We start from the raw sequence: 14,320 nt of genomic DNA, 5'->3' as shown, positions 1-14,320 counted from the left end.
CCACAGATAGCCTTCCCCACACAGCCTTTTGATGGCCTAAAGCCTGATGTCCCTCTGCTGTGGGACAGAGCAAAAAAAAGGTGCATTCCCATTGTCCCCCTGGGAGCCAGAAGTGGATGAAATGCTACGACTTTTCTTTTATCAGCTGTGTGTTAGCTGTGATTAGCCTGGATGTTTTTCATTAGGCCTGGAACATCCTTATCCTCCGGTCATCTTGCAATTTCTGATGACCGGTCATCAGATGAGTGGTCACTCTGTTCCTAAACCATCTGTGCTCCTCCAGTCCTCTGTATGCTTCCGGAAAAGGAATCAGCCTTCTGCAAGTCCTGACCCTGCAAAACATAGTTTTGCTGGAACAGCAAAGCTCAAATAATGACTGAGATTTCTCCAAAGTTTGAATCTATTGGACCCCAGGTCTGGACTAAGTCTCTTCTCTTTCTTTTTTTAACATAACCCACCAGCATATATGTCCTTTCTGAAATATCCATCTTCACCAAATGCTTACCTAACTTGAGACAAGGCCAGATATTCTTCAGATATTTTTAATGAGCACAGCAAACAAGCATCCCCTACAATGCCTGGGATCCAGCCAGAAAAGCCCTCCACTAGTGTCCTGTAGTTGTACCACAAGGACAGGGCAAGGTGCAAACCCTCAACATATCTCCAGCAGGAGTGGCATCACCACCAGACCCACCATGAGTCAGCCAGCCCAGAGGCGACCCACTAGCTGGTTCTGTTCACCAGCAGCCTGGTCAATGGTCTGATATGGGATGTTGAAATGGAAGTTTATGGAACAAAAGACACCCTTCAGCACCCTTCCTCTGCCCCTGGGGCTGACGGCCCCTCTTGTTTGATGTGTTTGTAAATAAACCTCAATTTCCAAGGAGGCTGTTTCCTGTTAGACCCTATTAAACACTCTTCCTGGTATCCTGGCTTCCTGTATTTGAAAGACCTGAATGCTGTTTGTCATTTTACCTTATCTAAAAACCCTAAGTGAAGCAAAGGCTCATTTAAAGCTACATTAAATGGATGTAAACAATGACAAATACAGTCTGTAACAAACATGCAGGGAGATGGCCAGAGGGTTTCAGTTATGGGAACAGACCAGACTAGACCAGTGCTGTTGTGGGAACCAGGACACATCCACAGCACCAGTGTTTTGGCACTGAGAAAAAACCTGAAAGGAACAGCAGAGAAATATTTTCCTTGCACAGCTTCAAAATGTTTGGATAGCTACCTGAGATGCCTTCATACAGGAAAAAATGTATCAAAAAAATGAGTAAATCACATTTTAAACAGGAGTACTACCTACAGTACTATCTCCATTTTCTGTGACTATTATCCTCTCTTTCCTATTCCCAGCCAGCTTTAACCCCCTTTATAACCATAGACACTTTCTGCATATAAGGATATGTATTTCAACACAATAAACAGGTGGAGCAGCAACTCAGATTTTCTTCCTAAACACTTCCTCGCCATTTTTTATAAAGGCTATTCCATAAGACTTTTCTAAGAAATCTCTAAAACCACCTCAGTGAATTGTTGACTTGTCTACAACCTCTCAAATTCATCACCATCCACCCACTGGGTTTAGGTTCTGTTAGTCAAAAGTTCCCATACTACAGAAGAAGGTACAAGTGTCACGTGGCACATGACATAAATTAAATTGTGTGATCTGTGAGCATTTATAAATCATTTGTAGGCCCAAAACAATTTCTTGTTGAAATTCATGTCTGTTTTAGAATAGGAGTGAAATTCAAAGACTTCACATTGTGTTTACAAGCAATCTGCAAAGAGTAAAGAGGGCCAAAGTAATGTGTGTTTATCCACTGCAATTAGCTCACAATTAACACCTGTATATTGGACTTGCACAGAGTGCTTAAGTTTGTCTTTTTAAAAAAACTTTACCTTGAAGGCAAGAATTACTTTCCACAGGTTTCCCACTGAATAGTTATGTTGACTGGGACCAAATAAGTTAAAAATATTTAAATGTCATTGCATCATATAATCAATGCATAAAATAATCAATGCATAAAATATGTTTACATGGAAAAAATGGTCTGCTTTGCTCTGATTCAATTATTTCCATCACACATAAGTGTTGAGGTCATTGTGAGTTCTGCCACTGACTTAAATATGGCTCAGGATTTCCTCCTAAGAACTGATTAATAGGAAGATCATATTTCATACAGAGATTAAATACAGACATTACATGTTGGCATTATGAACTCCTTCATACTGTCAAATGATTAAGATTTTGTACCATATTTCTTTGCAATGCTGTGTGACCATGCTTACTTTGTTCAGACCTTTGAAACAAATCAGTAAGATGGGAGTGAAGTTAAGTTAAATATTAAAGCAGTTAATCACAAGTCCAGGGGCATTTATTACTAGGCCCAGGAATGAATAGCTATAAGAAGGTGCCTAGAATATCATGTAGGAGGTGGCTATAAATATGTCTTTTTTTCTTTTTCTTTTTTTTTAGAGGGAATTGCGAAAACCTGCATCTGCACAATTTATAAATTTCTTTTTCAACACAATCAAGTTTATTTTCCTTCCCACCTTGTGCAGCTACTTCTCAGGATGAACAAGGGTTCATGCTACACTAACAGAAGCAGTTTGTCTTACACGATCTTTTAAACTCAAATTTGTCTGTCAAGTATTAGAAATAGCACCAGAGGCTCCCAGTTCCTTTCCTTGTTTTCCCTTGTCCTTTCTGTCCAAATGTGTTGACCCACATGGGGTGGATTTTACTACTAAACTTAGAAGTGGCACCTTTCTGTTTCATCTCACTGTAAAGTGAGGAAAATAAGTTCAACAGATATCTGCATGTAAAAACTGTAATCATATGCCTTTAATGCTTTTTGAAAATAAATACTTTTCCAGAAAACTTGTGTCTTACTGAGTGCTTGTAAGGGTCTGTACTATCACTTAAATGATACAGAGCAGGAAAATGATAGGGAAACAAAAGAGCTAAAGAACAGGGAAACTTCAATTTTCATACTCTGGGTTTCCAGAAGTTTGCAAATAGTCTTTTCTGTTGAAAGCTAAGTAGGATTTGATTCCAGAAATGTCCTGTCTTGAAAACAGTTCTTATAGGGATTGCTCTGCTTCTTCTGTGTTATCAATGTTCTATAAGTGACGTTGCAGTCAAGTAACTGATGAATGATAGAAGTGACAGACACCATGCCAGAAGGGTTTCTAAAGAGAAATAACAGTTCGAGCTATTTGCTGCTATTTAAAAAAAAAAAAAAAGGTGCTTATTATAATTTTTCTCCAAGTAGAATAGTTTTATAAGAATTGCCATCATTATTTTAGCTTGTGATGACGCTACTATTTTGAGGTATGCTGTCAGGTCTAGAAAAGAAGGACATGAGAGTTACAGAACAGGAAAACAGGCAGTGAGAGGAGACCTTATCAACAGCAAATACATTGAATCTCACCCAGAATATCACTCCCATTAAAAATCAGTTCTGGAGTGCTCACATCTGTTGAGATTATTGTGCAGCCTAAGGCCACAGCTTTCTCCAAATCTCACTTACACACAGACTGCTGTAGGCAGCTCATGAAGATGACATTGTTTCTTGACCTGTAGGCACTTTTCTTGTTGCACAGATGTGTTGAGTGCTCCCAGGAAATCCAGGATGAAATCCAAAAGCAAGCAAATTTTCTAGCAGCCTGTTATGATTCACGATGCAGTGAAACATTCAAATTAGCAGCCGTAACAGCAAGAAGTCAACCACTTGGAAAAAAACATAAATACAAGGATCTCTAATTTCGTTACATGTAAATGTCATTCTACACCATATATCAATAAATGAATATGAAAAATGCAAATTATTTGAAGGCAAATTCAGGATTAAACTCTGTCAGAATTTAATTTTTGACAGGAAATCCTGTGTGAATTAATACTGTCCTTGCCACAAGGGCTGGTGTTGATAGAGTCTTTTTTTATACTTGCTTCTAAAGGTGATGATCCAGCTTCCCCGAATCATCCCTTGCAGATATGAAGCCATAATCAAACACAAACGCGGACATCTCTTTTTCAAGTCTGTGCCTATTTCATTTCCATGTAAGCAGGAACTCCACATACGTGGAGGCCAGGCTCCCCCCCAGGCTACTCCCTGGCTCCCAGACCCAGGCTCCCCTATCACCCTGAGCACCTCAGTGCCATTAATGTGTCTGAACCTGCCACTGCTTGCAAAGGTGTAGTATTGCCATGAACTCACTACATCAGGAGATCTCTTAGCTGTGCCACAACAGCTGCAAGGTGCAGGAGAAACTTGAGCAGATAAGATTGCTATCAAGATATTTCTAGTTTAGCAGCCTCACCACAGACATGCTGCTTTCTCACTCAAGCAGGAATTTTAGCCATTTTTCTCATGTTCTTGCACTTATTGAAATGGGATGATTCTGAAAGTTTATTTTCATTTGAGCATTCCCCTGAATCATTCTGTCTGTATCAACAAATGCAGACAGCCTCCTTTCTGGCCCCTCTTCCAGCAAATACTTTGGTTCAAGAGCGTATTGCTGGAAAAGTTGGATTGAATATAGCATATTCATTGCACACACATACTTCTCCCCAGCCTGTATGCAATGACTGTGGGCTCAGTGTCTCTGAGACCTGCTGAGCAATGGGAATGCCATCGTTCCCACATCTTTCTACAATAACAACAAAGTGGATAGCCCGTTCAAGATCAAGAAAATACTAGTTCAGAACTTCTCAATTATTTTTCCATTACAGTACAAACTCTCCCAGATCAAACTGGGGTGGGGGGAAGTTTGCAGGATGGAGCATTCTCTTTTTCACCTGCCTTTAATTGTGATCTGAAAAAGTTGGCACTTTAAAATCAGCAACTGTCTTCTTGACCAACAGCTGTTTCTCAGGTACTTAAAATCAGAGCAACTCCTAACATACAGGAAAGCCAGCCTTGGCTAGAAAGTAACCTCCCCTACCAAAACTCATGCTCTAGGTGATCACTCTCTGTGCTCCTTTTGCTACATTGACAGTCCTCTGTCCTCTTAATCTAACCAGCAACAGCAAGGGGAGAAGTGTTCTTCTGCACCACAACCCCTGCAGCAAAAGTAGCTGTGTGTAACCTGAATGCAGCACCTCCTAAGAGCATTTCTGTGTGCTGGGGTCAGTCCTGAGGAATAATTTCACTGTTGTGAAGTAGAGTCCTTAAGTCAGAATTTATAGAAAAGAAGAAAAACATAGCAGGCCGGGTCAAAAAATACCCAAAAAGGCTTTGTTGATTTTCGGTTTACAATAGAAGACATGGAAGGTTTTGCACCAAAGCGTGTATTGTGTTTGTGTGACAAGGCTTTGGTAACAGGGGGCTGCAGGGGTGGCTTCTGTGGGAAGCTGATAGAAGCTTTCCCCGTGTCCAATAGAGCCAACACCAGCAGGCTCCAAGATGTCCAAGGCCAAGCCCATCAGTGATGGTGGTAGTACCTCTGTGATAATATATTTAAGAAGTGGAAAAAATCTGTGCAATTTCATCTGGAGAGAGGAGTGAGAATATGTGAGAGGAACAGCTCTGCAGACACTAAGGTCAATGAAGAAGAAGGGGGAGAAGGTGCTCCAGGCACCAGAGCAGAGATTCCCCTGCAGCCCGTGGGGAAGACCATGGTGAGGTAGGCTGTGCCTCTGCAGACCAAGGAGGTTAATGGTGGAGCAGATACCCACCTGCAGCCTGAGGAGGACCCCATGCTGGAGCAGGTGGATGTGCCTGAAGGAGTCTATGACCCTATGGAAAGCCCATGCTGGAGCAGGCTCCTGGCAGGACCTGAAAAACCTTTGGAGAAAGGAGACCATAACAGAGCAGGTTTTCTGGCAGGATTTGTGTCCTGGGTTGAGTGAGTGGTGGTGGTTTTTGGTGGCAGGGGAGGGGACTATAGGGGCTGCCCCCTGTGAGAAGCTTCTCGAAGCTCCCCCAGCTCCAAGTCAGCTCCACTTCTGTTTGGAAAATTGAGCCAATCAGCTGCTCCTCTGTGATAACATATTTAAGAAGGGATGTGGTGACGGGCAGTGGGACTTGTGACCAGGAGTTGCTGCAGCTGCATGAACACCAAGGTCAGTGGAGGAACAGAGGAAGAAAGGAGGGGGGAGGTGTTCCGGAGCAGAGACCCCTCTGTATCCTGTGGTGAGACAGCAGGGTGCCCCCTCCGCCACACATGGAGGTCTACGGTGGAACAGACATTGATCTATGGCCTGTGGCTTCCGCCGGGATGATCAAGGTGCTGTGCCCGAAGAAGGCCGGGGTCTTGTGGGAAAAGGTAGACCCGCTGCTGTAATTCAGCGCTGGGAGGATTGCAGCTTGTGGGGGTGTCCCACGCTGGAGCAGCTCAGGAAGGGCTGCAGCCGTGGGAGGGAATCCAGTCAGAGAAAGTTAGTGACCCACGACAGAGCAGTGTGGGGAACGCTGTGGCCCATGGGAGGGACTCACGTTGGAGAAAGTTTGTGGAGGACTCTCTCCTGTGAGAGGGGGACCACGATGGAGCAGGGGGAACAAGTTCCAGAAGCTCCCCTCACTGAAGATGGAGAAAGTGGCAGCGCTGACTGCACCCCCCGTTCCCTGCCCCTGCGCCACTGGGGGAGGAGGTAGAGATATCGGGAGAAGAGATGAGCCCGGGAAGAAGGGAAAGGTGGGGGGAATGTGTTCTCAAGCTGTGGCAAGGTTTCTCACTGTCCTACTCTGTTACACGTTGTTAGTGTCTATAATAAATGTATATTCCTTTTTTTTTTTTTTCCCCTACCGAGTCTACCTTTTGCTCGTGACCATAAAGGAGGATATTTTCCCCATCTCAGTCCTATCTTGAACCCCAAGCCTGGCTCTCTGTCCCTTCTTATTGCCAGAAGAGAAGGGAGAGAGACTGGCTGTGTGGTGGTTGGCTGCTGACCAGGCTAAAACCACGACAACTTGTGACCTCACCGGGGACCTACACTGGAGCGGTCTGATCCTGAAGGACTGCACCCTGTCAGAGAGATCCATGCTGGAACAGTTCATGAAGAACTACAGCCTTTGCTAAGGACCCAGATCGGAGAAGTTGGTGGAGGACTGTCTCGCATGGGAGGGACCCTACATTGGAGCAGAGGAGGAGTTGAGGGGTCCTTCCCCTGAGGAGGAAGGAGTGGCAGAGACAACGTATTATGAGCTCAGTGCAACCCTCATTCCCTGTCCCCCTGTGCCACTTGTTGGGGAGGAGGTAGAGAAACTGGGAGTAAAGTTGAGCCTTGGAAGAATGGAGAAGTGGAGGGAAGGTGTTTTTAAGATTTAATTTTTATTACTCATTATCCTACTCTGATCTGATTAGTAATAAAAATAAATTCCCCAGGTTGAGTCTGTTTTGTCCATGACACTAATTGTTAAGTGATCTTTCCCTGTCCTTATCTCAACCCATTAGCCTTTTGTTATGTATTCTTGCCCCTGTCCAGATAAGAAGGGATAATGATAGAGTGGCTTTTGTGCTGGTCTCCATCCAGGTTCAACCCATCACAAGGTGTAAGATGGATTTCTAAGTGCCCAGCACTTCTTGGTTAAAATCTTCAGGGCTGATGGCTCCAGGGTAAAGATGGCCAGGGTCCCTGCTTCCCTCCTCAGCTCCCAGGGCCTAGGGGGTCCTGGGGGCCAGTGAGATGCCCAGACTCCTGTGAGAGGAGCTTATCTCAAGAGTGCTGTGAGGCTCATGTCTAGATGGTGTATGGTGCAGTCTTTATGAGAATAGACCTGCCAACTCACTACTGCCCTGAGATACCCCAGGTCTGGTCAAGGCTGAGGCAGGAGAAAAACGCCAAAATATTTAATAATTCTACCTGGAAAGAGGTTTTATAACTTCCCTGTGCCTGTGAAGAAATAAATTAAAAATGAAGTCATACATAGAAAAACTGAAAAAGCAGGGCAGAATGCAATTCAACAGCATCCTTGTTAGCACACTCAGCACTGTAGCCTGGGATCATTTCTCTGGGGAGGGAAACAGCTTTCATTCTCTGAGCTACTGGCCTATAAAATACTCATTATCATCGTTGTATGGAAGTTTCCATCCAAGGCTAAAGTTCAGCCAGAGATGTCTGGCAAAACTACAGCACTTTTTAAACAGAAAGGATGCCAACTCCAACACTTTTTACGTAAATGTTTTTATGTTGTATCATAGCAATCCTTGCTACCAGAGAACTCTGAGTATAGACCCAGTTTATACACATGCATATGTGTGTGTACATGTGTTTAGTTATGCAGGCTCCTCCCTAGGCCTGTGGGCTGGGAACTGGCTGGGAAAACTGGCCACATAGTGGCCTCTTGGCAGCAGGCAGTGCAAGTGGGACCTGAGCATGCCAGGCAGCTCAGACATGACCTGCAGCCTGTGAAGGCCTCTCCTCTAATGCATTTTTTACAGTTTCTGAAATCTTTACCACAATCTCTTTCTTGTGTTACTCTGCATTCCTAGAAGCTTTAATTAATGGGGGATATTGCTGGGTGAAGTGAGGCACCAGCTCTCTACTCAACAAGATGTTGGCCAGGATGTGCCTTTGCCTAACACGACCCTGGCAAGACCACACCTGGGGAAAGCATGCTTCTCCAGCAGATGGGGGCCTCTCTTGGCCCTCAGCAGACCTGTCTTTATCACAGGTGGGTGCGCTGGTACTTGAGCTGGATTCCTCCTTCAGAGGACAAGCTCTGGTGACACTGTCAGAAGAAGTTGTGAGAAGAGCTGGACTAACAGAGACATGGCTCTTCTCTCTCTTCCTCAGAAGCAGCCTTTCTGCTTTTCCTGGGTCTTAGCAGATCCTGCAGCATTTTCCACTTCATTTAAAAGCCCTTGTGGTGCCCATGGATGTCTAACCCGCAATCTTCTGCTGCAGAAGCTCATAATCTACACCAAAGTCTAAGTCATGAAAGGAGAAGAAGACAATGATTGCTATCCTTAAGACCAGGTCACACATTTTCACCCTACCCTGCATCCCTATGGGAAATCAGACTTCAATTTGTTAAGTTTTTCCATGCATGCCGTCAAATTTAATCTCACTAACACCACTTGACTGAAGGAAATGTTGCTGAACAATGCTCAGGGCCAAAAGCTGGCATTTAGATCATAAGCCAGTGAAACATTTCATGGTACTAAATGACTTGAATAACCTGGTGATGCAACAAATGACATTTTAAACTCCAGACAACTGGAGTATAAAATGCCTCCCTATTCAGGCCGGTTTTGTGCTGTGCTACTATATCTTCAGGAGAGCTGTTCCTTGGTTATGTTCATGGAAATGAGATATGACAAAACAGCACTGCTGCCATGGGTGGGCTTTGGTGTACACACCCTCTCTTGCACTTAACCCTTGCAGCCTTCCCTTGAGCTTTCCCTGTGGCTCCATATATAGCAAATGACCTTTCAGTCTGGTAGTAAATTCATAGAATGGCCCCAAGGAGAACATTAGACAGTGCCAAATATCTCAGTGCATTGGAACACGGAGAAACAGGCCCAAGGTGTTCAGTAGCTAGCAGAAGTCTATTAACTGGTGTGAACAAACCTTTGCTCTTTGGGCCTTCAGATTTGTGGGAAGATCAGTGCACTTGATGATGTCACAGCTTTTACAAACTTGACAAGAAATTCTCAACTTCTTACTGTCTGGCAATGTTATTTGCTTGTGGGAGGCAGGGAAGACTTTGGTACAAACCAAATCCATCCAGTCTAACGTAATCATTTAATTCTGGGTATATCTTAATCCCACCTTCCTGGTTTTTGCATGGCTTTGAAACACTTGTATGGTTATATAACAACGGTTTCTGCCAGCCAGTTTATAAATGTCCCTAGTGCTTGGATCAAAGAGCGCTATCTGCCCTTGGTTCTTCTTTGATACTACAGTGTGGGAAAGATAACAGCAAACCCAAACTAGGAGCATCCCATCACCTTGTTAGCTGTGCAGCAGGAGGTGAAGTGGGAAGAAGGCAGGAACAGCCATATGGCTGCATCCCTCTCTCTCCTGATGGCTCAGGAAATCACATTCCAGCTGGTTGACCAGGCTCCTAAAAGCTGGTCACACATGCATGCACCACAGCATGTAATACAATATTGTACGAGATTAATAAAAGTAGGAAATCAAATAGTCCTTCCAAGTGCTAGAAATATGTATCAGTTATTTCAACTCAGAGTAAATTAAAAAATATCCATCTTTTAAAACTTGGTGTCTGAAGGTGAAGTGGGAGGCCCACTCTCTCAGGATCCAGGCATTAACATGTAGACGCTCTCTCCCAGGATCCAGGTGCTAACATGTAGGCTCTCTCTCCAGAGGAGGCAGTCTTACTGGAGACACACAGAGAGCTGCGCATTTTGTATGTGCTGCTGTGTCAGGGAAGAAAGATTTGGTGCATGAATTTGCCTGGTGACATTCCTTGCTTTAATAAAGATTGTAGAGCACAAAGCAGCTGAGGAGAGACAGCTGAGCAACAAAACAAATACTAGATGAAAATGAAAACTGCTGGAAGAGGTGCTCCAGAAGATCCCAGGTAGGTGCCCACTGCCATAACTCTGTGCTGGCTCCTGCCAGGAAACTCCACCAACAGGCCAGGCTGTTCTCATACTCTCTGCCAAAGGCCTGAGAAGACACACACTCAGGAAACACAAGAAAAAGTGAAGGGAATGGGCAAAATTCTCAGATTACAAATACTGTTAGGATATAATACAAAAACATTGGAATAAACACGGATGGAATTGGCATTCCTGCTTCACAAAATGTGCCAGCATTTCTAAGACTTGGCTGCCTGAACTTTACCCCTGGTTGCAAACTCCCATATAACTATGGTAATGAGTATTTTTCAGGCCAATAACAATAGCTCACGGGATAAAGAGGAGTATTTCCCCATGCAGATTATCTTGATCTCTAGTGCAGTGCTGGGTATGTTTTTGTAGGAATGTAGCAATGTGTTAGCTCTCTAACCTCAAACTCTACATATACATCCCTTGCACAAGGTTTGTTTGCACATGTTTTTTATAGTTTGCATGCTTAATTACTTAATGGTTTATGGCTGTCATTAAACACGTCTGTTCTGGGTTTGAGAGGCTCCAGAAGCAAATGGAAGTGACTTGGAATGGCTCCATCTCCTTGCCTGGTGAGGAACAGAGAGGTTCGGAGGCATAGGTGCTCCTCCACATCCTTATCATCTGCCCATGGGCATCTGTGAAGCCCACACTTTGTCAAAGTAGGACAAGCAAGTAAGGACACACAGGACTGAGCTAGCTACTGCTTCATCACATCTGACTTAAGCTCAGTCTTTTCCCCAAGCAAAGCAGAGCCTCCCTGTCCCCCTCAAAGGACTTCTGCACATTCCCATGTTGTCCCCAGGTATGGGGAGGGAGTATTCTGGTGAGCTCTCAAGGAGGCTAAAGGAGCTCTTCATACAGGGGAAGAATTAAGGTTGTTGTGAAAGTTTCAACTTTCTTGGCATTGGGAAGTTTAAGTCAATTATATTTCAAGTCTTTAAGCACTGACTTCACATTCTAGAAAGCATCAGGAACCACTAACCTCCTTACCTTACAGCAATTAATTTTTCAGGTATTTCAAAGATGTGGCAGCAGTGGTGCTTTTCCCATGCAGTCTGGTGGCTCCCATCAAACCAACCCTCACATCCCAGTGCCACCTACATGAACTGTGGCAGAGAGAGGGCTGGGGAAATGACACTATGGGTCTGTGAGACATCTGTCCAAAATCTACATGCATGTGCACCCTTCCCTGGCTCACACCTCTCCTTGGTGCCTCTCATGCTAACAGTAAACTTCTGCATGGGGGAGGATTAGTGCATCCAGAGGGCAACACTCAGACCTGCAAGCTGCTCTGGGCAGGCTGGCTTTGGGCAAGGAGGGAGGCAAACCAAGGGCAGCCCCAGAGGTGAGTTTGCTCATGGACAGGCAGCATATGACTCTGCCAGTGCTGTGCCATGTCCGCATATGGCACGAATGTATGATTGGGCTCTATGGGAGTTTGCTGATGGATCAGTGTCCCGCAGTGAGGGGGAAATGCTAGGTGTCAAGTCTCTTCAAACATAGGCAGTGAAGCATTTGGTCTGTGAAAACATGACATATTTGAAGACTGGCACATGGTCAGAAAACCTATTTGTGGAGGGTTTGGTAATTGTGCTTTTTTTTTTTTTTTTTTTCCCTGATATGCACTGCAAAAGTTGTGAGACTGGTAAATGCTGTAAGCAGCTCTGTGGTCCATACCTCAGGTACCCTCTGACAGAAGGACTTCTCATTTCCACCAAACATGCCTGCTGCAGCAAAACAGTATTTGGGCTTATTGGGGTTGGGCAGGTTGGAAGTTTTAGAGCAATCTGGATATGAAAAGCAGCTGCATATGTGCGTGGGGCAGGCAGTATCTACAGAACATGCTATGTCAAATGACCCCAGACTAAATTTATCCTCTGTCCCTGCTAAGGCATAGCAACTTTCAGAACAGATTGAGCATGCGTGTGAATTTCAGAGCTGGTTGATACATTGGCTCTGAGAATGACAGCTTTGCTGTCAGGGATGAGGTGCGACAAGAAGCCCTTGCAGCTTGCAAGTGGGAAGTTATCAATGCTGCAATTCATATCCCCAGAGCTGCCAGAAGCTGCTGAGCTGTCCATAAACCATGTCCTGAGGTGCATGCAACCCTAATTTCCTTTAAATTCTCACCTCAATCCAGAAAAATCTAATCTGTAGTTCCATTACTTTTTCTAGTATTACCTCTCTCAGGGTCCTTGGGTGTCAACAGCCATGACATACCAAACACCATGTTCCAAGTAGATGACTTGATAATAGCTTGGAGAAGACAAGAGCCACAGCACAATACCCAGATGTGTTCATCTAGTAAACGAAGTACTATAATAGCAGTAATATTTGGATGGCATATGACTGTTTTAAGAAGGGGTTGCATCTCATGAGTTCCTTGATCAAATTACCTCAAATTTGGCCTCTACTCCATACTTGCAGAACAACTTTCAAGGGAATTCTGTTATTCAGATGAATTATTTGAGTATGTCCACATTTCATAATGCAATGTACTGCAGAGCTCCTCAGACTAACACTGGATGAGCTGGCTCCCAAACCAGAAACAGCACAGCTGCCCCAAACAGAAGATGTCCTGCCAATATTCAAATTTATCTCCATACACACTGTGTCATTGACATGAAGATACATTCAGAGCTTGCTCAGGACCCAGTGAGGCACCATACTGCCCTGCACAGACATGTCTTCAGAATACAGACTATACTGTGAAATAGTATGGTAACTTTATTTTTAACCTGACTTCCTAAGGAAACTAGATTTCCTTAACAACAGTGTTTATGTCTGTCAATTCCATATCCCTCTCAAAAGTTTTTGAATCTGTTGGCTTCCTTGCCAGTTATATTGGATAGGGATGGAGGCAACGTGTGATGGCATTAAGCGGCTATATAAAAGGAAGGAAACCAAAATGAACACTCCTAGTGAGGGAAGGGCTGCAGCATGAGCTCACCTCCAGTGCTGGAGAGCAGGCAGGGTGTGTGGGAGAGAGACCCAGCAAACCAGGCTGGCAGTACACCAGGATGGCTTAGGACGGAGAGTGTGAATGCCAGCCCTGGAGAGCAGAAGTGGGGAGCTTTGAGCAAACCCTCCCGCCACATATTTTAACATGTTTTAGCATGCAATAGCACAACTTAAGATAACAACATTAAAAGGAAGGGGCTTTTCATTACTTATTTTGAAAAGCAGTTGTATTTTTCAAATCACTTTCACATGGTGCAGCAAAGTTGGGAGAGTCCGGTTCCCCAGCTGCAGTCACAGGCTGTTTGATGTCTCTGGTTGTCATGCTGCAGTAGCTGGGTCCTGGCTCTGTGGGAACTTGCATTTGTGTGCAAACTTTAAAAAACAAACAAACAAACAAACAAACAAAAACAACAAAAAAACACAACAAAACAAAATTCAGGGCTTGAGGAAGGAGGAATGCCAATTTTCTAAAACTGTGCATGCCTTGATATAGAAGACAGGGTTTAGTCTGGATCATTTATGAGTGCCTGGGCCAATCCTGCCAGGCTGGGACAGGAGTTCTGCACTGGAACAGGAAAAGCTGGCAGCTGCTTCAGAAACAGTCCACAGAAATTCCTATTGTTCATTTCTAATGACTTCCTAGCAAGGAAGAGACCAGGGGCATGTGGAAGCAGGGCTGGCCCAGCACAAGCCAGCATTGGTCTGGTGAGAGTCATTAGCCTGGCTTCAGCACCTCTCTGATGGTGTGATTGCAGCTCAGTTCAGAGGCATACCTCTGCAGCTGCAAACAGACGCCCTCCGGCTCCAGAAAGTTGGATAAAGA

Source organism: Tyto alba, unplaced genomic scaffold, assembly GCF_018691265.1.
Source record: "Tyto alba isolate M040663 unplaced genomic scaffold, T.alba_DEE_v4.0 Super-Scaffold_42, whole genome shotgun sequence".
Classification (NCBI taxonomy): Eukaryota; Metazoa; Chordata; class Aves; order Strigiformes; family Tytonidae; genus Tyto; species Tyto alba.
This window is presented reverse-complemented; position numbering follows the sequence as displayed.